Source organism: Schistocerca cancellata, chromosome 3 (assembly GCF_023864275.1).
Source record: "Schistocerca cancellata isolate TAMUIC-IGC-003103 chromosome 3, iqSchCanc2.1, whole genome shotgun sequence".
In the NCBI taxonomy this organism is placed as follows: Eukaryota; Metazoa; Arthropoda; class Insecta; order Orthoptera; family Acrididae; genus Schistocerca; species Schistocerca cancellata.
In genome coordinates this window covers 875005277-875032417 of record NC_064628.1, presented here as the reverse complement: position 1 = coordinate 875032417, position 27141 = coordinate 875005277, and positions in this window count along the sequence as shown.

The following is a 27141-nucleotide window of genomic DNA, read 5'->3' as shown; positions in this document are numbered from 1 at the left end:
CACAGTTCCCTTTGGATCCCTACGTAATTCGGTGCTCTCCGATACACACGATCGAACAGCGGAGGAGTGGTACTCAAGCGTCAACTTTAGGTTACAATATCTCCGGATGTAATCAACATTTTCCAATGCAACAAACGGCACTGATTACGTATTTGTTTATATGTTCAGATGTGCTAACAAAACTAACGGGGTTCCATTAAAAAAAACGTAGGTTTTTGTTAAAAAACATACTTCCGTACATTTTTTTATAGTTTGTATTAACCAATTACACTAGCCCCTCTCCTCACGTTCGGTCTGTGGAATCGATTCGTCAGTATATGATGTGGTTTACGAAACATATCCAGCGGTAATGTTAGGTGACTCACCCTGTATACTGCCGGCGCCGGCCGGAGTGGCCGTGCGGTTCTAGGCGCTACAGTCTGAAGCCGAGCGACCGCTACGGTCGCAGGTTCGAATCCTGCCTCGGGCATGGATGTGTGTGATCTCCTTAGGTTAGTAAGGTTTAAGTAGTTGTAAGTTCTAGGGGACTGATGACCACAGATGTTAAGTCACATAGTGCTCAGAGCCATTTGAGCCCAATTACTACTTGGCCGATTTCTCTCCACTCCAAATTTTACCTTCGCTTGTCTCAACACACTAACATTCCTAGAGTCCTCGCTTAACGTTAGCGCAGATGCAGAAGTAACAACAACAGAGAGTCCTTCCCAGGACTTCGGGGGTGACTTGAAAATAAAATTTATTTTGAAAGCAGCCGCCATCCCTTCCGAAGCTACTGCAACTAATTGTTCTTCTGACAAATCACTTAGCAAGGCCTGCGAAGCTACCCTCACCCTTTCCACATACCTCGACAAATCTTCACTAGCGGCCTGCACCTTCCAAATATACTGACATTCTAGATGTTTCCTAAAACCCTCTGTGAGTCTCTCAGCGATTATTAGTTGTCTAAGTTGTCCGAAAGAGCTCTAGAAATTAATTCGTTACACTTCCCCTTTGCTAACGGGTACAGTAGAGCTAGCAGGGTGGAGCGCGATATTCGAAAAGGAAAGGAATGCTGCTCAAAATAAACCAGTAACCACAGAATTTCCTGTATCTTCGCCAACGATTCTACACTTAATTCTCCAACATCCTTTAACAGAAGTGCAATCGGGTTAGGTAGCTTTGCGAAAAACTCCGAGTCAGGTTCAATTCCGCGGATTGGGTTATTTAGTTCGGTTCCTGTTCGTGCCGGATCGACTTGGACCTGCCCACTAGATTCTTCGGAGCTAGACTAACCCAGTTAACCTAACCTGCAACGCTGCCACCTTTCGCTGCAAATTGTTCTAAATCAGAGACCCGGTTAAACACGTGCACAAAATTCGCGGGTGGTCACAAAACCAGTCTAAATGTTGTTGGAACTCACCGACCTCTCCTCCCGCCGCTGCCATGGCTGTCGGAAAGGAACCAATAAATTCCGGTGAAATTTGGACCGGATTGGGCAAGGCATCTTTTAAATCTGCAAGCAACTCAGGAACAGTGCCTTGTTTGTTTATATTACGAATGCGCAACTCATAAGATTTGATTTTATCGCAACAGGCCGAATCCTGGACATTCTCTGGCCGCCATGACAACCTGAAACAACAGCTAAACAGTCACTTGGCCAAAGCGAAATATTACTAAATTATAAAATAAGTAGTACTATAATTCCACCAGTTACTCAAAGAGTAGTAGCAAGAACGCTAACCACGCTCTGCTACCAGTAATGAAGCGTGAATTTACTTTCAAAACCTTTTCTTAAGAATTTACTTTATTTACTAGCGACTCATCAAGAACATTAACACATTCAATCACACTATGTGAGCGTGGAAGTAGTTGCTAGGGTGTAACTGATCAAATCAAAATGAAATTGCTTTTAACAAATGGGAATTTTATTCCTAAATTTTTTTTTAAGAAACAGATTTAAAATTATAAGCAGAAAGCACCCTCTAAATATCAAGTTACAATTTCTTCAGAGACAGGAAGAAACAAATTTTTGACAGTATGAGCTTTCAGGCTGAGAACCTTGCCACTCCCTTTTGACACGGCCGCAGTCACGACCGCTCAGAACAACCTCTGAAACACTACACAGGTCCAAATTTGCAACACACCAGATTATCTTAAAGTTTTAATAATTCACACAAGCACAAAAACTATGCACCCCGTAGGAGGGATGGAAATGGTACAAAACACTAAAATTAAAAGATTAACTTGCCATCGAAGGTGCACCTTGATTTTAACTTCTAAGAAAAGTATTACAGTGGAAGGGTGGCAACTTTATATACTAAAACGATCATTTAAATAAGAGCCAATAAAATGCAATCTTGCATAAAATTATACAAGGTTGGCCAAACATGCTCTACAATACATATATACCGCCTCTCAAGATGAAAGGCAATATAAAAACATATTTCAGGAATAAGGCCGTTACACTTCAAGCAATAAATTCGTTAACACACCGAATACGACAAACATGACAGAGGCAGCTATTAACGTATGGCAGATTGATAGGGGGATTACCGAACAACCCGAACTGGAGGTTGCTCTAACCAACCCCTACTCCACAAGGGAAAAACGGACCACCCAATTCATAAATAACCACCTTCCCGCGGGTGGGCAAACGGAGAAAAATGGTGGGACGACACCAAAACAATGCGGCTGGTGACCTCACCAAGAAAACAAGTAGAATTTAACAAGTAAATGAAACAACATATCACCAATCACTGAACTTCTAGTAAACTGCGATTTTTGGCGAAGACCTGGCGCAGCACCCCCAAAGCCCTCTCCCGAACCGTCCGCTGCCAGTCGCTTCAACGGACGCAGGAATGAGCGCCGATCTCCCGTCTCACGGCATCGCAGCTCGCACCGGCCAGACCGATGTCGCGGGTTGACTCCTGTTGCTCTCGTATCGGCCGCGAAGCCACTACCCCTCGCTCTACGCCGCGGCCCACTGGACTCACGTGGCGACCTCACATGTGCCGACGCTCAAGGCGGACAAGTCATCTCGTGTCTCAGTGCGCGACCGACCACCCGATCGATCCAACCGCCAATGACCGTTGCCTGAGCAAACTCGAGCAGACTGGCGGCCTAACGCGCAGACTCAGATGCAGGAACTAAGCCCCCGACCGAGCGACCATTCGTTGAGTTCTCGCACTGCGCCACAAATTCGGACGAGAGACAGACTAGCAAGCTGGGGACGAGAGACTGACCCCAGACTGACTCGAAACTCACCCAGACTGACCAACTGGTGAGCGCCTAGCGCCCCTTAAATGCACGTGAACAGGCAACCTTTCCCCTTTCCCACCAGAGGGAGACACCAAGGCTGCGACTGCCACAGCGGCGCCACCGCGAGAAACGGAGGGCGACTGCTTCACACAACGCTCTGCGGCGCGCTCTTCAAAACAGCAATTTTTACCACGGTTCAGTGCGTGTTTATGTACTATGTTCACTGACTGTATTTGTTTTTTTAATTTTTTGTGGTTAATTTGGTGACTAGATCTGTATTGAACCCATTGTTTGTTGCTATTTGTGTGAAGATGTCTAGTTCTTTCTGGTCATTTTCTGTGCTGAGTAGTACTGTGTTGAGTGTACGAACCATGTATATGAGTGCTCATTGTTTCTGTGAACGTGATTGATTAAAAGTCTGATGTAGGATTGTGTCAGTTGTTGTAGGTTTCAAAGCTGTTCTGATTGCTTTCTTTTTTAATTGTTATATCTAAAAAGTTTATTTGGTTGTTCTGTTCTTTTCCCATTGTGAATCTTATCTTTCTCTGTATTGTGTTTATATTTGTATGCAACTGGTCAATTTTTGCCTGAGGTTCATCTATTAAACAAAGGATGTCATCCTTGTATCTGACCCAATAAAGTATGTTCTACAGGGCTATTACAAATGATTGAAGCGATTGCATAGATTCACTGTAGCTCCATTCATTGACATATGGTCACGACACACTACAGATACGTAGAAAAACTCAAAGTTTTGTTCGGCTGAAGCCGCACTTCAGGTTTATGCCGCCAGAGCGCTCGAGAGCGCAGTGAGACAAAATGGCGACAGGAGCCGAGAAAGCGTATGTCGTGCTTGAAATGCACTCACATCAGTCAGTCATAACAGTGCAACGACACTTCAGGACGAAGTTCAACAAAGATCCAGCAACTGCTAACTACATTCGGCGATGGTAGGCGCAGTTTAAAGCTTCTGGATGCCTCTGTAAGGGGAAATCAACGGGTCGGCCTGCAGTGAGCGAGGAAACGGTTGAACGCGTGCGGGAAAGTTTCACGCGTGTATCTGGACATGCTGGAAAATTGACTCATGCCACAACTGGAGACCGACAGCGCCGACTCCATCTTTCAACAGGATGGTGCTCCACCGCACTTCCATCATGATGTTCGGCATTTCTTAAACAGGAGATTGGAAAACCGATGGATCGGTCGTGGTGGAGATCATGATCAGCAATTCATGCCATGGCCTCCACGCTCTCCCGACTTAACCCCATGCGATTTCTTTCTGTGGGGTTATGTGAAAGATTCAGTGTTTAAACCTCCTCTACCAAGAAACGTGCCAGAACTGCGAGCTCGCATCAACGATGCTTTCGAACTCATTGATGGGGACATGCTGCGCCGAGTGTGGGAGGAACTTGATTATCGGCTTGATGTCTGCCGAATCACTAAAGGGGCACATATCGAACATTTGTGAATGCCTAAAAAATCTTTTTGAGTTTTTGTATGTGTGTGCAAAGCATTGTGAAAATATCTCAAATAATAAAGTTATTGTAGAGCTTTGAAATCGCTTCAATCATTTGTAATAACCCTGTAATTCTTTTTTGATAACATTTTTGAAAATTAAGTTTTGTACATGGTTTATGAAAATGTTTGCTAGGGCACGTGGCACTGGTGATCCCATTGGTAAACCCATCTTTCTGTAAATAGTATTCATTATTGAAATGAAAGTAGTTCTGTTCAGTTATCAGTTCCAGCAACTTGTGTATTTCTTTGATGTGTTCATCTGGTAGCCGACGATGGTCATCCGGGGTAGCCCAGAACCGCGATTCAGCGCTGACCACAGTGCCACACCGTTCATCAGCAGTCGTGCTTCCTGGTCACGACACCATTTCCAATGCAGCCGTTTGTGTTGTAGTGTTTTCAGCAGCCTATGCTTTGGATGGTAATTACGTGTTCGGGCTGCTTCTGGGCTACGGCCTATGGTGCGTGATGATACAGAATGGTGCAGGCAGTCTGTCACTTGTTCTCGGTTAGCAGGCGTGGTCTACTGGAAACTTGACGACGGCTATACCTGCCTTCACGTTCGCACGCAGTCCAGTATGGTGTCACTGTCACGTATGAATGCTTCAAAAATCTGGATACTGCACGATTCGACCAGCTGGCCAAACGGAAACTCACAACGCGTCCCTTTCAAACTCTGTCTGGTGCTGATAACGCTGCCCCTTCGAGTACATAGGGTCTCCGTGCCCTCCTCAGTGATCAGTTAACATCCGACGCTATTCAAGCCTCTTATGTACCCTACCAGACCTGGCAACAACAGTAAGCATGGCCATCACTACTTCACTGTAGCAGTCGTTCTACCTTAATCAAATGGTTCATATGGCTCTAAGCACTATGAGACTCGAACATCTGAGGTCATCAGTCCCCTAGACTTAGAACTACGTAAACCTTACTAACATAAGGACATCACACACATCCATGCCACAGGCAGGATTCGAACCGGCGATCATAGCAGCAGCACGGTTCTGGACTGAAGCGCCTAGAACCGCTCGGCCACAAGGCCGGCCTACCTTACTCATTTACATACGCGGCGATGCACAAGATTCATGTACGACGTTATGTAGATAGCTGATCATCTCTTACGGATGCTTCACTTCTTTTGTCAGGCAGTGCATTATTTGCCTGTCTGTGCATTTTAGTCCCAACCTTCTGAGGACTGTTAACATTTAATTCCAACTACACTCTCAAAGACTTCCGCAGGTCCACACTACTTGCAAAAAAAAAAAAAAAAAATCAGTCCCCTAGAACTTAGAACTACTTAAACCTAACTAACCTAAGGACATCACACAACACCCAGCCATCACGAGGCAGAGAAAATCCCTGACCCCGCCGGGAATCGAACCCGGGAACCCGGGCGTGGGAAGCGAGAAGGGTACCCCACGACCACGAGATGCGGGCTACTACATGCAAGGTACGCTTTTTTTTATTCAGTATGTCTTCCATTACCAAGGGCAGTGTCATAATTGCTCCTCTTGTACCTTTTCCCATCTTCAAACCAAACTGATCTTATTCCAGTAATTCTTTAGTTTTTCTTTCTGTTCTTTTATATATTGCTCTAGTCAACAGTTTACAAGCCTGTGTTGTTCAGACTAATCGTCCATTACCTTCCCTTTTAATTTGCGCCTGTCTTTTTTGGTGATGTTCTGATTAAGCACTCCAAAGCTGGTTGCGCGTTGCTTTTCATGAATACATTAATTATTTTTTATCTCAGCCGTGACTGCTCATAACATTAAAAATGCCCGGTACAGCACTAATGGTTGCTTTTGCGCTTAAAGCAGAGCAGAGGGCGAAATTATAAAACTCCTTATCACTCACTGACCACCACACTCGTCGATCAGTTAGAATAGTAACAGACGTGTTCTTATTTATGTACGTCACAGGATCTTGAGTGAGGTTTCGCGTGGGTGAAGACAGCGAGGAAAGCATAATTAATCAAAGCAAAAGAATTTTGAAAGCGTGTTCTGTCAGTGCAATAGCTTTTTTGCTTTCACTTCTTATGCGAATTGTTTTCATTAGCAACCACTGATCTTTTTTGATAACCATTTTAGGGAAGTAGCACAGCGGTATGCCTATGATCAAGTGATGCAGTTAATTTATATACATCAGGCTGCCCTCCATGGGGTGGGTGCACGCAACCACTGTGGTTATATTGGGTTAGATAGAGCAGCAATCAGTCGTAGAATTAAGTTGCTTTAATATGACATTTATAGTCACAACGCAAATGAGATTTCGACCTGTGTCAGATCGTTATCAATGCTAAAACAAATACAGGAGTATATATTACAATGTGATTTACAAAAGTTATAAGTCCATCACAGCGTTGTCTTTTAATGTTAACATTACATACCAGTGCGGAATTGTAGCAGTAGTTCGTGCTCAATTGAATGCTTACACAGTTCAACCATTACTGTCGTAAAATTATATGTTGGTTTCACAGTACACATCGGTTTTGCGTATGGCGCCCTCTATGAGCTGCGCCTGAAGTTTACAGTTTTGACGACATTTTTTGTAATATTTATGTTGAGAAGTAACTAAGTAGTAACATGAAATTATTATCTACATCTACATTTATACTCCGCAAGCCACCCAACGGTGTGTGGCGGAGGGCACTTTACGTGCCACTGTCATTACCTCCCTTTCCTGTTCCAGTCGCGTATGGTTCGCCGGAAGAACGACTGCCGGAAAACCTCCGTGCGCGCTCGAATATCTCTAATTTTACATTCGTGATCTCCTCGGGAGGTATAACTAGGGGGAAGCAATATATTCGATACCATCCAGAAACGCACCCTCTCGAAACCTGGCGAGCAAGCTACACCGCGATGCAGAGCGCCTCTCTTGCAGAGTCTGCCACTTGAGTTTGTTAAACATCTCCGTAACGCTATCACGGTTACCAAATAACCCTGTGACGAAACGCGCCGCTCTCCTTTGGATTTTCTCTATCTCCTCCGTCAACCCGATCTGGTACGGATCCCACACTGATGAGCAATACTCAAGTATAGGTCGAACGAGTGTTTTGTAAGCCACCTCCTTTGTTGATGGACTACATTTTCTAAGGACTCTCCCAATGAATCTCAACCTGGTACCCGCCTTACCAACAATTAATTTTATATGATCATTCCACTTCAAATCGTTCCGCACACATACTCCCAGATATTTTACAGAAGTAACTGCTACCAGTGTTTGTTCCGCTATCATATAATCATACAATAAAGGAACCTTCTTTCTATGTATTCGCAATACATTACATTTGTCTATGTTAAGGGTCAGTTGCCACTCCCTGCACCAAGTGCCTATCCGCTGCATATCTTCCTGCATTTCGCTACAATTTTCTAATGCTGCAACTTCTCTGTATACTACAGCATCATCCGCGAAAAGCCACATGGAACTTCCGACACTATCTACTAGGTCATTTATATATATTGTGAAAAGCAATGGTCCCATAACACTCCCCTGTGGCACGCCAGAGGTTACTTTAACGTCTGTAGACGTCTCTCCGTTGATAACAACATGCTGTGTTCTGTTTGCTAAAAACTCTTCAATCCAGCCACACAGCTGGTCTGATATTCCGTAGGCTCTTACTTTGTTTATCAGGCCACAGTGCGGAACTGTATCGAACGCCTTCCGGAAGTCAAGAAAAATAGCATCCACCTGGGAGCCTGTATCTAATATTTTCTGGGTCTCATGAACAAATAAATCGAGTTGGGTCTCACACGATCGCTGTTTTCCGGAATCCATGTTGATTCCTACATAGTAGATTCTGAGTTTCCAAAAACGACATGATACTCGAGCAAAATTATGAGTGCGACATATTGAAATGATGCTTGCAAGCGCTACTAGCGCCAACAAAGTGCATTTTGTAAATAAAGTTCACGTTATATCTTTTGTCAAGTAACAACTAATTGAGTTAACACAGGTCACAACACGACAAAATATGCAATACTTCCTATAACGTACTTTACGTAGCCATATCAGTTTTATAATTAATTTTAACCCATGAGGCGTAAACTGTCACTGTTACGTGCTGTTGTAATTTAAACATCCAGCACATTACAGACATGTGAAAAAATAAGAACTGTAATTTTACATAGTTTTACCCATAATAATTTCATGTTACTACTTAGTTACTACACAACATAAATATTACAAAAAATTACGTCAAAACTGTAAACTTCAGGCGCAGCTCATAGAGGGCGCCATACGCAAAACCGATGTGTACTGTGAAACCAACATATAATTTTACGGCAGTAATGGTTGAACTGTGTAACCATTCACCTGAACACGAACAACTGCTACAATTCCGCACTGGTATGTAATGTTAACATTAAAAGATAACGATGTGATGAACTTATAACTTTTGTAAATCACATTGTAATATATACTCTTGTATTTGTTTTAGCATTGATAATGACCTGACACAGGTCGAAATGTGATCTGCGTTGTGACTATAAATGTCATATTAAAGCAACTTAATTCTACGACTGATTGCTGCTCTGTCTAATCCAATTTAATCCTTTTTTTTTTTTTTTTTTTTTTTTGTAAAGAAAGCTTCAGATGTGAAGTTTTTATTGCCGTGATCGCGTGTATGTACACTTGATTACTAGTTTCAGCAGGACTAAGCTGTCATCCTCAGATCCACAGTGTACAATCTATGAAATTATGCTGTACAATAAACTGCACGCTTATCTTCGGATCGTCGTAACGGATCACAATAAAAAGAGAGCAGAAAATCAAAATATAATGTGTATCTACAGGGCAAGACCGTGTCATTCAAGTGTGGTGTATAGGGAAGTGCCCGGGTTGGGGATTTTCTCTGCCTGGGGACTGGGTGTTTGTGTTGTCCTCATCATTCCATCATCATCATCATCATCATCATCATTTAAGACTGATTATGCCTTTCAGCGTTCAGTCTGGAGCATAGCCCCCTTTATACAGTTCCTCCATGATCCCCTATTCAGTGCTAACATTGCTGCCTCTTCTGATGTTAAACCTATTACTTCAAAATCATTCTTCACCGAATCCAAGTACCTTCTCCTCGGTCTGCCCCGACTCCTCCTACCGTCTACTGCTGAATCCATGAGTCTCTTGGGTAACCTTGTTTCTTCCATGCGTGTAACATGACCCCACCATCTAAGCCTGTTCGTCTTGACTGCTACATCTATAGAGTTCATTCCCAGTTTTTCTTTGATTTCCTCATTGTGGACACCCTCCTGCCATTGTTCCCATCTACTAGTACCTGCAATCATCCTAGCTACTTCCATATCCGTAACCTCATCCTTGTTGATAAGGTAACCTGAATCCACCCAGCTTTCGCTCCCATACAACAAAGTTGGTCGAAAGATTGAACGGTGCACAGATAACTTAGTCTTGGTACTGACTTCCTTCTTGCAGAAGAGAGTAGATCGTAGCTGAGCGCTCACTGCATTAGCTTTGCTACACCTCGCTTCCAGTTCTTTCACTATGTTGCCATCCTGTGAGAATATGCATCCTAAGTACTTGAAACCGTCCACCTGTTCTAACTTTGTTCCTCCTATTTGGCACTCAATCCGTTTATATTTCTTTCCCACTGACATTACTTTCGTTTTGGAGATGCTAATCTTCATACCATAGTCCTTACATTTCTGATCTAGCTGTGAAATATTACTTTGCAAACTTTCAATCGAATCTGCCATCGCAACTAAGTCATCCGCATATGCAAGACTGCTTATTTTGTGTTCACATATCTTAATCTCACCCAGCCAGTCATCATCATACTCAATATTCTTGTCGGAGGCTAGATTGTACTGTGAAAAAAATTGGACAGTGAAATAATTGGGACTTTGTATGGGCGCTGATTCCCGCGCAGTTGAGCGCTCCACAAACCAAACATCATCATCATCATCATCATTAAGAAGTGTCGCATGTTTCTGACTCAGCAAAGGCTACGCACTCAGTACAGTGAGGGTCTGAAGATAGCAGCTTAGTCCTCTCGACACTAGTAACACAGTCTATCTACAGGGTGTTTCAAAAATGACCGGTATATTTGAAACGGCAATAAAAACTAAACGAGCAGCAATAGAAATACACCGTTTGTTGCAATATGCTTGGGACAACAGTACATTTTCAGGCGGACAAACTTTCGAAATTACAGTAGTTACAATTTTCAACAACAGATGGCGCTGCAAGTGATGTGAAAGATATAGAAGACAACGCAGTCTGTGGGTGCGCCATTCTGTACGTCGTCTTTCTGCTGTAAGCGTGTGCTGTTCACAACGTGCAAGTGTGCTGTGGACAACATGGTTTATTCCTTAGAACAGAGGATTTTTCTGGTGTTGGAATTCCACCGCCTAGAACACAGTGTTGTTGCAACAAGACGAAGTTTTCAACGGAGGTTTAATGTAACCAAAGGACCGAAAAGCGATACAATAAAGGATCTGTTTGAAAAATTTCAACAGACTGGGAACGTGACGGATGAACGTGCTGGAAAGGCAGGGCGACCGCGTACGGCAACCACAGAGGGTAACGCGCAGCTAGTGCAGCAGGTGATCCAACAGCGGCCTCGGGTTTCCGTTCGCCGTGTTGCAGCTGCGGTCCAAGTGACGCCAACGTCCACGTATCGTCTCATGCGCCAGAGTTTACACCTCTATCCATACAAAATTCAAACGCGGCAACCCCTCAGCGCCGCTACCATTGCTGCACGAGAGACATTCGCTAACGATATAGTGCACAGGATTGATGACGGCGATATGTATGTGGGCAGCATTTGGTTTACTGACGAAGCTTATTTTTACCTGGACGGCTTCGTCAATAAACAGAACTGGCGCATATGGGGAACCGAAAAGCCCCATGTTGCAGTCCCATCGTCCCTGCATCCTCAAAAAGTACTGGTCTGGGCCGCCATTTCTTCCAAAGGAATCATTGGTCCATTTTTCAGATCCGAAACGATTACTGCATCACGCTATCTGGACATTCTTCGTGAATTTGTGGCGGTACAAACTGCCTTAGACGACACTGCGAACACCTCGTGGTTTATGCAAGATGGTGCCCGGCCACATCGCACGGCCGACGTCTTTAATTTCCTGAATGGATATTTCGATGATCGTGTGATTGCTTTGGGCTATCCGAAACATACAGGAGGCGGCGTGGATTGGCCTCCCTATTTGCCAGACATGAACCCCTGTGACTTCTTTCTGTGGGGACACTTGAAAGACCAGGTGTACCGCCAGAATCCGGAAACAATTGAACAGCTGAAGCAGTACATCTCATCTGCATGTGAAGCCATTCCGCCAGACACGTTGTCAAAGGTTTCGGGTAATTTCATTCAGAGACTACGCCATATTATTGCTACGCATGGTGGATATGTGGAAAATATCGTACTATAGAGTTTCCCAGACCGCAGCGCCATCTGTTGTTGAAAATTGTAACTACTGTAATTTCGAAAGTTTGTCTGCCTGAAAATGTACTGTTGTCCCAAGCATATTGCAACAAACGGTGTATTTCTATCGCTGCTCGTTTAGTTTTTATTGCCGTTTCAAATATACCGGTCATTTTTGAAACACCCTGTATAAGCGATCAAGGCAACAAAAGCTTCAAATCTGACGCCTTCATCACACCGATCGCTCTACAGCCGACAATGTCACGTATTTACAGCAATAATTTTTATTCAGTGTAGTAAACACAATATGTCCAGTAGAAGTAAACAGTTTCACATAGTAAGACGTCTTTTACTTAACTCTACTTGAGGAACTACAATCCTAGAGCTTTCGTACACACATCACAGTACATTTAACAAAGTGACTGAATCTGTAATCATTCTCTGGTTACAAAAAGAGATGCTATCATTGATTTCTTTCTGTGTTATGCACGGTAACAGGACAAATATTCATCGCTGGATACGAAGAGTAAGTCAAATATCGCCCTTATTTGTAGAAAACTGCTGTGACACTTCGACAATAATTTAAAAAGTACAAGAGGCTGAGATCAAGCCAATTGCAGAGATGCGTTTTTTCAGCGGAAATATTTGGTAGAGGTTGGGAGATTCGGTATTCCGCTTATAACCAAGGAAATCCTTCTGATAACGTTGAATGGGACAGGCAGATTGGAGATATTTGTAATTTTTTTCTGCGACAGTATGTTCGAGATAAAATTATGTGTGTTTTTATATCTGTTTGTGTAATACACTCCTGGAAATTGAAATAAGAACACCGTGAATTCATTGTCCCAGGAAGGGGAAACTTTATTGACACATTCCTGGGGTCAGATACATCACATGATCACACTGACAGAACCACAGGCACATAGACACAGGCAACAGAGCATGCACAATGTCGGCACTAGTACAGTGTATATCCACCTTTCGCAACAATGCAGGCTGCTATTCTCCCATGAAGACGATCGTAGAGATGCTGGATGTAGTCCTGTGGAACGGCTTGCCATGCCATTTCCACCTGGCGCCTCAGTTGGACCAGCGTTCGTGCTGGACGTGCAGACCGCGTGAGACGACGCTTCATCCAGTCCCAAACATGCTCAATGGGGGACAGATCCGGAGATCTTGCTGGCCAGGGTAGTTGACTTACACCTTCTAGAGCACGTTGGGTGGCACGGGATACATGCGGATGTGCATTGTCCTGTTGGAACAGCAAGTTCCCTTGCCGGTCTAGGAATGGTAAAACGATGGGTTCAATGACGGTTTGGATGTACCGTGCACTATTCAGTGTCCCCTCGACGATCACCAGTGGTGTACGGCCAGTGTAGGACATCGCTCCCCACACCATGATGCCGGGTGTTGGCCCTGTGTGCCTCGGTCGTATGCAGTCCTGATTGTGGCGCTCACCTGCACGGCGCCAAACACGCATACGACCATCATTGGCACCAAGGCAGAAGCGACTCTCATCGCTGAAGACGACACGTCTCCATTCGTCCCTCCATTCACGCCTGTCGCGACACCACTGGAGGCGGGCTGCACGATGTTGGGGCGTGAGCGGAAGACGGCCTAACGGTGTGCGGGACCGTAGCCCAGCTTCATGGAGACGGTTGCGAATGGTCCTCGCCGATACCCCAGGAGCAACAGTGTCCCTAATTTGCTGGGAAGTGGCGGTGCGGTCCCCTACGGCACTGCGTAGGATCCTACGGTCTTGGCGTGCATCCGTGCGTCGCTGCGGTCCGGTCCCAGGTCGACGGGCACGTGCACCTTCCGCCGACCACTGGCGACAACATCGATGTACTGTGGAGACCTCACGCCCCACGTGTTGAGCAATTCGGCGGTACGTCCACCCGGCCTCCCGCATGCCCACTATACGCCCTCGCTCAAAGTCCGTCAACTGCACATACGGTTCACGTCCACGCTGTCGCGGCATGCTACCAGTGTTAAAAACTGCGATGGAGCTCCGTATGCGACGGCAAACTGGCTGACACTGACGGCAGCGGTGCACAAATGCTGCGCAGCTAGCGCCATTCGACGGCCAACACCGCGGTTCCTGGTGTGTCCGCTGTGCCGTGCGTGTGATCATTGCTTGTACAGCCCTCTCGCAGTGTCCGGAGCAAGTATGGTGGGTCTGACACATCGGTGTCAATGTGTTCTTTTTTCCATTTCCAGGAGTGTAGAATAAAGTCGATAACTTGCTCAACATGTACACTGCTCTTTATTGTCATTACTATCAATAATAATCGCATTTTATCCCTGCTCATTAAAGCACGAGGTTCTGTTGTAGAACTTATTTTTCATCGGCCAAAACTTCTCGGATGCTGGAATCGGAACATGGGGATTCTTAACTGGGAATGACTGGAAGATTGTTTCCAGTTACTGCGTTCGCGTGATAACCATGGCCATCCGCCTTTGACGAAGCCGGTGAGATTAACTGTTTTTAATTTCATCAGGTTACCCTCCATTCAGAGGCTGTTGCACACAGCGACCGTTATTTTGATTTGCAAATAATAAATTTCAGCTACCAGTCGTCCTTTGGAACTTTTATTGGCAGATGTAGATTTCAGCTAGAAACTTGCCATTCTCAATGCACTATCATTTTTGGTCAATGCATGTAATGCCTGTTGGTTTGCTCACAGTTCATTGACTACTTTTTATTTTTTTAAATTTATTTCTGAAGCGCCCCAGAACGTCAAAAATGTGTGTGTGGTTTTATTTTGAATTGATTTTTTTTCATCTTTCACCGCTTCCCCGGAAGGGGGAAGTTGGGCAGACGGAGACCGTTGTTCATGTGTGCTTTGACTTAACTAATGTTATCGTGGTTCGACTCTCTTTAGTTTCGAAAATGCAGAAAGGTATAGCTCTTGCTTGAAGAGGAGGAGCGGTTTAGCGAGACGGAAGTCCCCGAATTTGCCTCGCAGGCAACGGAAAATGTACTTTTCAATAACTTCAGCTACATAAATGTTTAAGTTTCGTAGACGAAATGCGGAATTTAAAGCTCTCCCATTTGTTCGGCAGATAATATTGTATTTCCGTTACAAATTTATTTAATTATCCTGAATGTTCAACATAATTTAGTTTCACGATTTCTTTCAGTCAGCTACTGGTGATATACCATCTGACTCTCGGAAGAACATCATTCACGCAGTTCCGAAGATTACAAAAGTTGACAAGTGCGAGACTCATTCCACGATCAGCGCAACAGCTCACGCATCCAAGTTGCTGACAACAATAATAGACAGAAGAATGGAAAAATGAGGAAGTGTTATATGGTGATCAGTTTGGCTTAATGAAAGGTAAAGGCACTGGAGAGGCAGTTCTGACATTGCGGTTGATAATGTAAGCAACAGTAAAGAAAAATCAAGACAAATGTATCGACCTCGAAAAACCATTCGACAGTGTAAAATGGTGCAAGATGTTCGAAATTCTGAGAAAAGTAGGGGTAAGCTATAGGAAAAGACGGCTAAAGTACAAGATGTACAACAGCCAAGAGGGAACAATATGAGTGGAAAACTAAGAACGAAGCGCTCTTATTAAAAAGGGCTTACGACAGGAATGTAGTCTTTCGCCACTACTGTTCAATCTGCCCATCGAAGAATCAATAACGGAAATGAAAAAAAAATTCAGGTGGGGTGTTAAAATTCAAAGCGAAAGGATATCAATGATAAGATTCGCCGATGACATCGCTATCATAAGTGAACGTGAAGAATAATTGCAAGATGTTCTGAATCGTCTGATCAATACATTAGATGGATTGAGAATAAATCGAAAAACAAAACGAAAGTAGTGAAAAGTAGCAGAAATGAGAACAGAGAGTTACTTAGCATCAGGATTGAGATCATGAACCTGGTAAGTTATCCAATTCTGCTACCTAGGCAGCAAAGTAACCCATAACGGACGAAGGAAGGACGACACGAAAAGTAGACTAACACTGGAAAAAAGCCATTCGTGGCAAAGAGAAGTTTACTAATATTAAGCATAGGCCTTAATTTGTGGGTGAAATTTCTGAGAATGTACGTTTGGAGCACAGCATTGTCTAGTAGTAAATATGGGTCTGGGAAAACCGGAACAGAAGACAATCGAAGCATTTGTGATGTGATGCTGTAGAAGAACGTTGAAAATTGTGTGGGCTGTTAAGGTAAATAAGGTAAAGGAATAAGGAGTTCTCCAAAAAATCGGTGAGGAAAGGAATGCATGGAAAACACTGGCAAGAGGAAGACAGGATGGTAGGACATCTGTTAAGATATTACGAAATAACGTCCATTGTACTAGAAGGAGCTGCAGAGTGTAAAAACTACAGAGGAAGAGAGAGAGACAGAGAGAGAGAAAGAGAGAGGAATACATCAAAAAAATAATTGAGGATGCAGGTTACAAGTACTATTCTGAGATGAAGAGGTTGGCAGATGAGAGGGCAGCATTAAAAAAAAATAGGGGGGGGGGGCACGAAAAGTCAAATCATATAGCGTCATTACTTGTTATCCTTATACGCGCTGGGCAAAGAAGAAACGTTTCTCGGCAGCAGGGGAATCTTGGTTTTCCGTGAACCGCAATCGTATTCTACGTGTCTATGTGGACTGAAGACAGCACACTTCCATAGGTTGAAATAGCAGATGTCGTTAATTTGTCCATTCACATTTGACGCACTTTCGGAAATTTCACAAATAACGATTTCATTATTGGTTGCAGGTAGTTTATTGGCAGAAAACAGCACAGGTATTAACGTAAAGAAATGCCCTAGCTAATGAATTCTTTCAAATATTACAAATGTTCTTAATATCACTGAGCGTAAATTACAATTAATATTTCCGCTTCAAGTGTATGCTCAAACACAAGCCACATTTCCTCGTAACATTTCAACTTGTACATTATACAAGATACGCTTCGCAATATTATGCATTCCTCTGGTGTAAAACTACTTCAGCTTACCGGTAATATAAAGCGTAAATTACAATTATTCCCTCAGACGCAACCAACATTTCCACGTAACATTTCAACTTCAGAGATTGTTTGCATTTATTAGTCAGTGTTTGTATTCGCTGCGTACGTAACACTCAGGTGTTATTATCTGCTTCTCCCAGAATGTTTCACATATATACAGTATGTATAAGACCACCTTGTCTTCTGTAAACTGCACCCAACTTCACAGCACAGCAGAGTACTTGAGAACTTTGCACAGCAGCAACCTACTTACCGCTGTACTAGCGTTACCATGTCTCGTCCCCATAACGTCCCAAAACTATGTCTCGAGATATGAAAGTTCGCTTCTCCAGTCTGTGGGGTAAGATCATATGCGCGCCTAAAAAATGTACACATCTTCAGCTGTATCTTTACTCTGCAATCCATCTTAAGGTGTATGGTGAACGTTTTTTTTAGTACTCCCTCTCCTGCTCCATTAGCGAATTGTGAGTATGCTTACACTTAGTTGTGAACATATTTCACCAAAACGGGTCAGCTCAATATCAGTGGATGAGCAGACTTATTCTTGTCCCCCTTCGGAGGGACACTCCGGCGTCGTGCGCAGCGTCGTAAAAAACAACATGCATTAATGGTTCAGCAACTGTGTTGTTGTCTGTAGGTGAATAAAAACTGTAATAGGTAGCGTGAATGGAAGACTTACATTTAACTGAGTGCACAGATTTCTGTTACCACGCACATTTATTGTTCTTTCCACTTTTAGACAATTATGCCTTCACCACCAGCCGGATTTACCACAATTAAAATTGCGTAGACGCTTTGTGTGTATGGCTTTCAGAGCTACTTGTTGGACTGCAGTAGTGTACAAGAAACTATATTAGTACAAGGATCAAAGTCGTGTTGATACTTCGACTGCTTCGATAAATATACATAGCTTTCAGTGTCTATAGGCTGCTCTTCCAGTCGTGTTTACATCATATACAGTTTGCATAAAATGAACTAAGGAAAGTGACTTAAGCCACACACACACACACACACACACACGCACACCATCAATTTAATTAAAAAAAAGAAAACAATTTAAAATGTTAAAATTTTGCGACTGTAGGTAGTGTTATTATTTTATGTTTTCACTTGTTAGTTATCGGATGTAGTCATGCCATTTCATCGGCAATCTGGAAAGTATGTCCATGGTCTCAGCTGGCCCATTACAGAGTAACGACATTTCGAATGATTTCTTTCCCCCATTCATTCTTGTATCTATTTTGCGCTGGAATATGTGCACAACTTTATCAAGTTTGATGGTATGTGGTGTGTGGCTTGTCTGAAAACAAATTTGTTCTTTTCAGTCACGATATAGACTGTCGGTAAACTGAAGAGCGAGCGAATGAGTCCCCACTCTGCCAACCCAGCTACGTCACAAGACGCCTCTACAGGCTGTTTCACAACGTAGTACCGGCCCTGCAGCGGTGCGCTCTTTAAATCTGTGGCGACTCCGTGTACAGATACGTTCCAGCAACGCTTATTTTTAGACAAATGCGTTAAGACCATAAGGAATACACAAGACGATAGCTTCTACCGAAACACAACATCATAGAGTAAATAATATTAACATAAACACAGAAGTCAAGATTCTACTACAAACATTTCATGTGAACGTATGTTCCTCTATCGATGTTCGTGAAACGAGCCCCATATGGTGCAACCAGTCTGTAGAATTTAAGGCTTATTCTTACTTTGTGTTTCTATTAAAAGCTAGAAGTTTTATTTGAAGGGCTGCCTTGAAACTCAACAATTCTTGCAACACGAAGAGTGTTTAAGAAGTAACGAGAAATTTATAATTTCGTGTATTGTATTAGTCCGATTTTTTGTCACTGTATTCGTAAACATGTCTGAAAAGTATGTGTACAATGTTATGCGTATTAGATATTTACTCTATCGTCAGCTGTCGAAAAGGTTACACATGTTTTGGTAGCGTCAACGATTACTTGTTTTGTATAAAAATAGATTAGAGTATCTGTATTAAATTTCGTTACAAGAATGGAATAAAGTGTATCGAATTTTTAGAAATGTTAAATATTGCCTTTGGTGAGTCTGTTATGAGTAAAGCAATGGCATAAAAGTGGTACAAACATTTCAAAGCAGGTCTTAAGGGACAGCGGTTTTTAAAGCATGGATGAGATTAAAAATGTTCAGTTAAGAGATCTATGAACCGTCCCGAAGAAACAGTACCTAAAGTGTTTCGGGAATTGGTAAAAGCACTGGCATAAGTGTGTAGTATGTAATGGTGAATATTTTGAAGAAGATAACATTGCAGTAGATTAACAAATAAAGTTCTTACCAAAAATAAACATTAATATATGAACGCACCTCGTATGTCACGCTTTTTACATAGAAGTCCAGAATCGGTGTACATGTTTCTAAGCACATTTCAGTAACGTTTACAATAGTTAACACGCACATGTTTTAAGCAATATGTCTTAGAATCAGGTGAATAGTAACCGAGATAGAGATTTAGTGACAGAATACATTCAAATGCTGCTGTTCCATAAGCATCAAAAGTTTTACGTGGTTGAATCACATTCTACTAGCGAAAAATTAATTAATTTTACCATGAAATTCTTAAATTATTACTGATTTTGTACAACTAGTGATAAAGGTATTTATTGCTTTGTACCACATTTGACTGTATTTATCTTGGAAAACTGTTTAACACTTTTACTACCATGTAGCACATTTCTACCAAGAGAAACTTTATGGCACATGAGCAGAGTCAGTCCTGAAAGCACACACAAAGTATTTTTTAAGAAATTATTCGTTTCCTATTTACATACATAGTATTTTAGAGATCACCATCAACAGTGTCCTGTCATTGTTATCGTCGTCGTCGTCGTCACTTTCTAAATTAATAACTATGGCATCTAGTATGTCTTCAATTATCCCTTCCTTAACCCAGTCCTCTCAAGTTTCTCCATGTGGAGGCGGGATACACTCCAATCATCTTGTGTTAACGTTTCAAAACCTGTAACAATTGGGATGAGTGTTTGTATACAGGCTTTTTTTCGGTTACTGTCAAATTTAGTCTTGAATAAAAAGTGGAAGCTCAGAAAATTGCTACATACCTTCTTTCACCAACTGCAACAACTTCGTCATGCAAATATCTCCAAGAGTATTTCTTCCTCTGAAGAAATTTCTGAGTTTTGCTCCCACCATTTCAATTGGATTTAATTCACAGTTCTATGGTGGACGTCGCAGCAGGGTGTCTCCATGAGCTTGAAGTATTTTATTAATTGTCTTCCGGCCTGTGTTGTTTAATTAAGTTAAATAATTTTGTTTTTCTCACTGACAAAACAGCTTCCGCCTTATTTTTTAAAAACCATTCAGTCACTTCCCTTTTGTTCGAATACCTAGTTGTAGCTTTGTTATACTCCATGTTGTGAAATGAAGCGTTGTCCGTAACAATAACACAGTTCGGTGGCAGATTCAGAATAACTTTAGTCGATATGCAATTTGAAAAATTTTCGTTCACATCCCGCTTTATAAATCAACTGTGAGGAAACCCATCTTTTGATGCAACATTGACCTCTATAATCTTATTGTTTCCGATAACATTGTTCCAAATGCCATCAAAGCCAAGGCCCCGCCAGCGTTTTCTGTAAGTAATGTTGTTGTCCCCCCAAGTTTCATGAATATAAAAAAATTTTCTTCCTAGCGCCCTTAATTTTCTCACTTGGATCGGGTACTTACATCGCCAGTCAATTATATCTCTTCTTTCTAACATTTCACGCAGTGTCTTGTGTAAAACATCTTTCTTCCAAGGAAAATAGATTTTTTGTTTCACGGCAGTAAGTAATTTCCGTAATGTCGGCACTATTTTTTGGTTTATGTAAAAGTCCTCCATCTTTCGTTGAACGACCGATTTTGTGACACTGTCTATAACGATGGGTTTCCTCCCAAAATTATTAGATTTCCTTCTTGGCGATTCCAGTAAACCATTCGGTTTATTTTCGCGTTCCTTCTTTAACGTCCTATTGTGGCGAGGCTGACGCTTGCATAAATTGCAGCCCTTTGATTGGGCCTTGTAATATTAGCCAACAGTTCTTTCTGTGTCGCCTCCTTAACACACGCTGTAATAACATTAAAGACGATCGAACGCTCGTTACTCCGCAAATTGTAAGTAGGCTGTTTATGTTTTCTTATTGGCAACGTTACGTAGCGCTCTGTATGAAAATCACTGGCTGTGCTGTGTGCAGTCTGTGGCTAGTTTGCATTGTTGTCTGCCATTGTAGTGTTGGGCAGTTGGATGTTAACAGCGCGTAGCGTTGCGCAGTTGGAGGTGAGCCGCCAGCAGTGGTGGATGTGGGGAGAGAAATGGCGGAGTTTTGAAATTTGTAAGACTGGATGTCATGAACTGCTATGTATATTATGATTTTTCAACACTATTAAGGTAAATACATTGTTTGTTCTATATTAAAATCTTTCATTTGCTAACTATGCGTATTAGTAGTTAGTGCCTTCAGTAGTTTGAATCTTTTATTTAGCTGGCAGTAGTGGCGCTCGCTGTATTGCAGTAGTTCGAGTAACGAAGATTTTTGTGAGGTAAGTGATTTGTGAAAGGTATAGGTTAATGTTAGTCAGGGCCATTCTTTTGTAGGGATTTTTGAAAGTCAGATTGAATTGCGCTAAAAATATTGTGTGTCAGGTTAAACACAGTCATGTATAAATTTTTCTAAGGGGACGTTTCAAAATACCTCCTTTTCTTCGTATTCTGCACATTTTCTTGCAATGCAGGGCGATTACCATCGCTTCCGGGTACCGAAGTATATCAGTGGGTGCACAAAGTTAACTGACTGACGCTGGCAACTAAGATCCCACGAACAGAAACGACGTATTGGATGCCACTGCACGCCGATCTACACCGCTAGACAGGTAATAGGTAATCGAAACTGAGTGCCCCTATAGGCCAGTGGCAGGGTTCTTCCGGAAAAGGCCACTTACCTCACCAAAAGCGCTATTTGTTCTTGAGTTCACACACAGACTATATTTGCCGTTGATAACAGTAATGCCATTTTACTTTTGTTCTCAAAATTACATTCAAGACTACTCGTGTCTACGTCTCGTTTGTTTTCCTGGCAGTGTTAGCTACTCGTCGACAGTGATACGCAACAGTATGAATAGGTTTACTAACAAAGAATTGGTTCAAATGGCTCTGAGCACTATGGGCCTTAACATATGAGGTCATCAGTCCCCTAGAACGTAGAACTACTTGAACCTTACTAACCGAAGGACATCATACACATCCATGCCCGCGGCAGGAATCCAACCTGCGACCGTAGCAGTCGGGCGGTTCCGGACAGAAGCGCTTAGGACCGCTCGGCCACCATGGCCGGCACTAACAAAGAGCTGACCATTATGAACCCTGCGTATGTGTTCACTGAAAACAAAGCAAGAGTTGCTCCAGCAGCAACGGAAACAACAGAACAGTAGTTTAGCAGATGTACGTAGCCGCCGAGTCGAGATATGCAACCATCCAAGCGAACGACTGCTCGAGACATGCGCCACGTCATGGACAGAGGTCACTAGGGAGCAGCATGGTGCTACGCGAGGCATTCACCTGGGCGTAGCAACCGAAGGCACCATATTTGTGGACTGCGTAAAGATATACTCCTGGAAATTGAAATAAGAACACCGTGAATTCATTGTCCCAGGAAGGGGAAACTTTATTGACACATTCCTGGGGTCAGATACATCACATGATCACACTGACAGAACCACAGGCACATAGACACAGGCAACAGAGCATGCACAATGTCGGCACTAGTACAGTGTATATCCACCTTTCGCAGCAATGCAGGCTGCTATTCTCCCATGGAGACGATCGTAGAGATGCTGGATGTAGTCCTGTGGAACGGCTTGCCATGCCATTTCCACCTGGCGCCTCAGTTGGACCAGCGTTCGTGCTGGACGTGCAGACCGCGTGAGACGACGCTTCATCCAGTCCCAAACATGCTCAATGGGGGACAGATCCGGAGATCTTGCTGGCCAGGGTAGTTGACTTACACCTTCTAGAGCACGTTGGGTGGCACGGGATACATGCGGACGTACATTGTCCTGTTGGAACAGCAAGTTCCCTTGCCGGTCTAGGAATGGTAGAACGATGGGTTCGATGACGGTTTGGATGTACCGTGCACTATTCAGTGTCCCCTCGACGATCACCAGTGGTGTACGGCCAGTGTAGGAAATCGCTCCCCACACCATGATGCCGGGTTTTGGCCCTGTGTGCCTCAGTCGTATGCAGTCCTGATTGTGGCGCTCACCTGCACGGCGCCAAACACGCATACGACCATCATTGGCACCAAGGCAGAAGCGACTCTCATCGCTGAAGACGACACGTCTCCATTCGTCCCCCCATTCACGCCTGTCGCGACACCACTGGAGGCGGGCTGCACGATGTTGGGGCGTGAGCGGAAGACGGCCTAACGGTGTGCGGGACCATAGCCCAGCTTCATGGAGACGGTTGCGAATGGTCCTCGCCGATACCCCAGGAGCAACAGTGTCCCTAATTTGCTGGGAAGTGGCGGTGCGGTCCCCTACGGCACTGCGTAGGATCCTACGGTCTTGGCGTGCATCCGTGCGTCGCTGCGGTCCGGTCCCAGCTCGACGGGCACGTGCACCTTCCGCCGACCACTGGCGACAACATCGATGTACTGTGGAGACCTCACGCCCCACGTGTTGAGCAATTCGGCGGTACGTCCACCCGGCCTCCCGCATGCCCACTATACGCCCTCGCTCAAAGTCCGTCAACTGCACATACGGTTCACGTCCACGCTGTCGCGGCATGCTACCAGTGTTAAAGACTGCGATGGAGCTCCGTATGCCACGGCGAACTGGCTGACACTGACGGCGGCGGTGCACAAATGCTGCGCAGCTAGCGCCATTCGACGGCCAACACCGCGGTTCCTGGTGTGTCCGCTGTGCCGCGCGTGTGATCATTGCTTGTACTGCCCTCTCGCAGTGTCCGGAGCAAGTATGGTGGGTCTGACACACCGGTGTCAATGTGTTCTTTTTTCCATTTCCAGGAGTGTAGTTGTGGACCAGTTGCATCCCTTCAGGCTTCACGTCTTCCCCGTTAACGATGGCATCTTCCAGCATGATAACTGCCCATGTCCCAGGCCAAAATCGTAATACAGTGATTTGAAGAGCTTGACAGTGAAACACGTTGAAGTCTTGGCCACCAAATTCGCCTGAGCTGAACCCGATGGAACGAACTGAAACGCTATCGGACGGAAAATTACCAGGTAAAATTTACTGGACTGAGTCCACAGATATCTGGTGCTACATACCGCGGGAAACCTTTCAATATCTTGTCGAATCGGCGCCACGTAAAATTTCTGCTTTCTTGTACTCTAAAGGAAAACCAACACGCTATTAACTATGGGGTCATAATATTTTAGCTCATAAATGTGTGCCGTGCGGGGTAGCCGCGCGGCCTAAGTTGCCTTGACACGATTTGCGTAGCTAGCCCCCGTCGGGGGTTCGAGTCCTTCCTCAGGTATGGCTGTGTGTATTGTCCTTAGCGTAATTTAGTTTATTTTAAGATTAAATAGTGTGTAAGCCTAGGGACCTATAACCTCAGCGGTTTGGCCCCATAGAAACTTACCACAAATTTATCACCATAAATGTATTTTGACCGAAATGAAGGTAATGGGGTAAAAAAACGCATAAATCATAATGAAAATATTGCTCTGTAATGAGCCACTGGAGATCTCAAGCCCATTTTACCAAAATACTCAGCAAATACCACTGAAAAACGCTGAAACGTTGGTGGTGGACTTCGGGTTCAACTTGTGTACTGAAGTACCTACTCTTACTCTCCCGGCCAAACAAAGTGCAGTCGGTTTTTGGTCTGGTCAAGTAGCCTCCTACAAAGCGTTCTGTCTTCCTAATCTTCCTCCATTGCTCTAATTATCTGAATATCATTAGCCACTTCGTCTCTCCAGCTTATTTTCGGTCTGTCATAAGGTCTTCGTCCTTCGAATTCGTATTGCGATACGTCTATGAACTTGATTCCTCCTTTCTTTTGTAGATATTGTCAACTCATCTCAGTCCCACGACTTACTTTCCTCAACAAGATCTGGTTGGTGATGTATCTCCCTGAACTGCTTGTTCTTTCTTCTTCTCCATTCTCCTGCCTCACAAGTTGGTCCAGCTATCTTCTGCAGAACATTATTTTTGAAAAACCTTAATCTTTCTCTCTGCATACTCACCTAATCGCCGTATTTCTACCCCATATAGTAACAGTAACACTGCTCTCATTATTCTCTTGAAAAAGAATTCAGATGACAATTTGTTGACTGAATAAGATGCCGTGGATGCAGATTTCATCTTCACTTCTGTTTCTTATGTTTCACCAATCCTCTGTTGTATTTCAAACCCCTGATATTTAAACTGGTTATCAGTCTTCACGGTTTTCTGCCTTTATGTCGTCCAATTAGTTTCTATCCTGATGATTCTCGTTTTTCCGTGATGTCGCTCATTGCATCCAGTGCGTCCTGTTTTACTGTACTGAACGAGACCATTGGTGTTCTGTTTCCTTGCCTGATTCCTGTTTTAAATGAAAAGCCGTGGAATATTCTCCTTGCATTTTCACTATCCCTTTTGAGCACAGTTGCGCTCTACCGAAGCTACAATTCGGTAGTTTCGGTACACTACACAAATCACATAGTAAATGGAAGGGTTATCTCTGGTACTGGTAGGGACGGAAACTGAAATGAATGTCTTAGAGAGAAGCTGCGAACCGACAACTTCCCTTTGTTTTTTTGGGAGTTTGTTTCTTTCTTTTCCACATAATTTCAACCGCACATCATTCAGTGCTAGTTCACTGTGTACTTTACATCCTTACAGAAATTTCTTTTGCACATAATTTCAACCGCAGATCATTCAGTTTTAGTACACTGTGTACTTTACATCCGTATAGAAAAAAATTTAATTTTATAAGTAATTAAAATTAGTTTATCGTGTAATTTCTGCGCTTTTATGTAACCAAAGCAATTACTTTTGAAGCAAGTACAGTATGCATGCAGAAACATTAAAAATGTGTATAATTATTGTTATTTTTTTGTACTCAGTAGAAAGTTCATCTTCATGATCAAAGGCAAGCGTTATTGATAACTGCGGAACTTCTTTATGAATAACCGAAACATGTTTAATGTAAGTTTGACCAAGTATTGAAATGAATTTTGATATATTGTTTTGTGGGTTTTTTATTTTACCTTTTTGTTAAAGAAATTGCGTTTTCTAGCGCTATTTGAAAGTCTTCATTGTTTCTTTTATTTCTACTACAACATCCTTCTGTTTCACATTATGAATTTCAGAATTTTAGAATAAAGCCTGACTTACACAGTGACAGTTTCAGCTCGTGGCCTAGTGGCTAGCGTTGCTGCCTCTGGATCATGTTGTCCTGCCTTCGATTCCCGACCAGTCTGGTGATTTTCTGTGCCCAGGGACTGAGTGTTGGTGTTGTCATCATTTCATCACCACCATGATCATCATTGCCAGCAGGGGTGGCCGAGCGGTTCTAGGCGCTACAGTCTGGAACCGCGCGACCGCTACGGTTGCAGGTTCGAATCCTGCCTCGGGCATGGATATGTGTGATGTCCTTAGGTTAGTTAGGTTTAATTAGTTCTAAGTTCTAGGGGACAGATGACCTTAGTGCTCAGAGCCATGATCATCATTCGTGGCAGTGGCTCCCTTCGACTGTGTAAAAGTTGGAATGTGTAAAAGTTGGAATGTGTAAAAGTTGGAATGTGTAAAAGTTGGAATGTGTAAAAGTTGGAATGTGTAAAAGTTGGAATGTGTAAAAGTTGGAATGTGTAAAAGTTGGAATGTGTAAAAGTTGGAATGTGTAAAAGTTGGAATGTGTAAAAGTTGGAATGTGTAAAAGTTGGAATGTGTAAAAGTTGGAATGTGTAAAAGTTGGAATGTGTAAAAGTTGGAATGTGTAAAAGTTGGAATGTGTAAAAGTTGGAATGTGTAAA